The sequence below is a fragment of the Egretta garzetta genome, unplaced genomic scaffold (genome assembly GCF_000687185.1).
Source record: "Egretta garzetta isolate BGI_Z169 unplaced genomic scaffold, ASM68718v1 scaffold1361, whole genome shotgun sequence".
Lineage (NCBI taxonomy): Eukaryota > Metazoa > Chordata > Aves > Pelecaniformes > Ardeidae > Egretta > Egretta garzetta.
The window spans coordinates 36564-39911 of NW_009258692.1; the positions used below are offsets into that span (position 1 = coordinate 36564).

The 3348-nt window shown below is 58.5% G+C and overlaps 1 protein-coding gene across 1 annotated transcript in view; it reads right to left on the reverse strand.

Moving 5' to 3' along the window:
- The window catches only part of DEDD (death effector domain containing), an 11340-nt gene extending 7998 nt beyond the window's left edge, over positions 1-3342 (reverse strand). Inside the window, exon 1 of the mRNA XM_035888744.1 lies at positions 2546-3342. The gene's annotated coding sequence lies outside the window, so the exon portion shown is untranslated. The remainder of the gene's footprint in view (positions 1-2545) is intronic.
- Positions 3343-3348: the final 6 nt, after the last annotated feature.

The following is a 3348-nucleotide window of genomic DNA, read 5'->3' on the forward strand; positions in this document are numbered from 1 at the left end:
CAGCAGAAGACAAGGAGCTGCCCGTGCCGATGGCGCCGGGGCTGTCCCGTACCGGAGCACAGGTGACAAAACCCCGCACAGGCGTCCCCAAAGACCCCTGCCCGCCCCCAGCACCAGCGAGCGGCACATCACACCGGCTCCGGAGGAGACTTTCCTGGAGGAGACCTTCCACAGCACTCCAGGGTCATTAAAATAATTTAAGGTGAACAGGAAAAACAAGCTTTTGGTGCCTACAAAGCTCCGCAGTTAATCAGTCCCAGCCTTACCCAAACATCCGACTTAACCCATGCGGATGCTGGGGATTTCTGCCCCCGAATTGCAGGTAACCACCACCACCACCCCCTCCCGACAGCACATTCCTGCCCGGATGGGCACGGAAGTCACAAATACCAACTCCCAAGTCAGAATTTGGCTCTGCAGTGGATTTTCCGGAGCAGCCCTATCCCAGCCTCCTCCATCCGCCGCACACGAACAGACGCAACGGAGACACCCAGTCGCGCGTTCGCTGCAAGGCCAGACCCGACCCGGCGCAGCTCGGCGAGGACCGGCCACCACGGCAGAGCCGGATGAACGGCGCCGCGGAGCCTCGGCAGAGGCGCGAAGCCCGAGGCGGAGCCAGAACCCAAACACCACCTTTCCCAACCCCCCCGATTACCCAAGAGAAGGAAACGCCAACAGAAGCCAACAGCCAAATGCTTCGGTTTCACCGCCCCAGCAGCGCTTAACCAGGAGGCTTCTTCCTCTCCCCCTCAGACACCTTCAACTGGAAGCTGCCTCTGCGAAGGGCCATTAGTCTGGAGCCGGCCCGGCGGCCCTGCTTGCCCAGCTCTTCCCCCGACAGCTCCTGCGGTCACCGTCACACCAGACCTGCATTTCTTCCCCTCTCCTTCTTCAGGATAGAGCTCGGCTGCCCCGCAGCTCCCCACACAGCAGAGGGCACAGATCCCGTCCGTCGGGACGGCAGTCCCAGCCCCAAACCTCCTCCCCCAGGAGCCCGGGACCGCGCTGGACAGGCCCCCAGGTCGGGAGCTGCTCGCCGAGGCTGCTTGGCTGACGCTTGTTTGTGGGACCAAATACCTGGCCGCACAGTCGGCAAACCTTCCCAATTCCCGGGCCGGCAGACAGACGGGACGCTGCCCGCGGTGGCAGTGGGGTGGCCACCCCAACACCCGTCCCAGCACACTCGTCATCCCAAGGCATCACAGCCGCGGGACGGGTAACCGCAGCTGGCAAACTCACTACGGGACACGATGGATTAATGAGAAAAGTGGGGCTATAAACAGAGGATGAGCCGACCAAAGGGAGCTGAGGAGAAATAAGATTAATCCCTAATTGTCCTCTTCAGAAGGGTTCTTTTTTTTTTTTTTTTTTTTTGACCTTCCCTTGGTAGCGCTTTGTACCTGGGTCAGTGCTGGGGAGGGGACAGCGGGTCTGAGCCGGTACAGTAATGCCCATAGGGCAGAAAAAGATCCTGAACCCACCGGTAATTACAGCAAACCCGCCAGCCCCAGCTCAACAAAATACACTCGATTTCAGCAGCAGCAGAGGAGCATGCACAGCCATCCCGGGACACCCCACAGCAGGGAGGGACGGAGGAGGAGGAGGAAGCAGCGTTCAGCCACGCTGCGTCACCGGACAAAGTATTTGTAACCCCACAAGAACGAGCCAGATGCAAAAATAGTTCCGCTAGCAGTGGTGCCGGGGTAGGGCTGGGGGGGATTTTTGGTGCATGGGTTTAGTTAGGAGAGGGGGCTCTTTAAGTGCAGGAAGCGCTTTTCACCTCTAGTCATCGCCCTGTCTAATTCCTGCCACCTCAATTAATCCCTCAATCTAATTTCTGCCAGAGTGCCACCCACAGCCTCGATTCCCAATGCCACTAATGCCTGCCCTGACCAGCACCGGCCCCAGCAAAGGGACCCCGCAGCAACACCCCTCTCCGGTCACTACTGGGGTGCTGAGATGGAGCAGCACCAGCACCAACCAGGAATGGTGCCCGAACCACCGCACGCCGCCGGGGAGAAGAGGAAAATCCTAAATATAATCCCAAAGCTGGAAACTCCCAGCAGCGCTGGAGCTGCTCTCCCCAAGCCTCCCCTACACCGGCGCGTAACCGCCTGCGACGCTCGAGCCATGGAAACGGGAGCGCGGGCAGGGGACGCGCCGCCACCGACGTCAGCCGGGCAGCACCGCCAGGTCCCTACCAGAGCCCTGGATCGCACCCAGCAGCTCCTCGGGAAGACACCGGCCAGCCGGCTTTACCAATCTCGCCCCTTCCACCAGCAAAAAGACGCCTGATCAGGACTCACCTGCAGGCGAGCTTCCCGAACTTCCCCGAGCCAGGACAATTAGGCCAAGCGCAGAGTTATTAACCCAGGCAGGCGATAAATCTCAGCGAGGCTGGGCCCCGTGCGCAGAGGGGCTGAACCTCTCCCAATCCACCCCGACAGCACAAGGCTCACGCCAGCAGCTCCTTACAGGAGAGGAGGGATGGGCGCATCGTTAGTGCATTGGGGAAAAAAAAAAAAATACATATAGGAACACCCACCTTAGCGAGGAGCTCTTCCGGTCCTGCTGAGATCCACGATTCGAACAGCAGCCAAGCGAGAATGTTTTTAAGAAGTCTTCTATCCCCTCTTCTCCTTGACTTGTTAAATAAACCACCCAACAGAATCAGGGAAGCTCCCACAGAGAGTTCCTCGTACGGCTCTTGCAGTGGGGAAGCCAAACTTCCAGAGTCGGGGATCGGCGGTCAGTGTTAAAGCTGGTCGACTTGCCAGAAGCCACCCAATTTTTTTTTCCCCCCCCAAAACCTTCTTTTTTTTTTTTTTCCTACTTAATAATTTATTGGCATGGGGAGGAGGAAAAGGAAAGTCTGGAACTCACCCTGCGCTCTCTAGGCCATTTCTTTTTTTAAAGTCACCATTCCTGAAGAACTACCTCCCCTGTTCCCTTCTTACCAGCAGGACTTAATGCCGCCCTCGCAGACCCAGGCGAGGGGAAGGGTGCTCAGAGCACCTTACGCCTCGATTCGCTTTCTCAGTATAGCAACTCCTCCAGAAACTGGATCGGGTTAGGCGATAAACCTTAACAAAAAAGCCAGGCGAGGGTCACCTGAACCGGGTTATTCCTTTAGGATTCAGCCCATACCTTCTCCTTCGCGTCCGCTCACACGGGGAGCCCTCGCCTCCTCCCCACCAGCTCCTTAGGACGAGCTTATCTCCCGGGAGAGAGCCTGCTCCTAACGCCGGGCCGGGGGCCTCGACAGCCGCGCTGCCCTACGCCTGTATTTAACACCAAACCCCCCCAAACTCGCCGGGAGTTCGGCTTCAGGCCCCCAGGACACCGCCC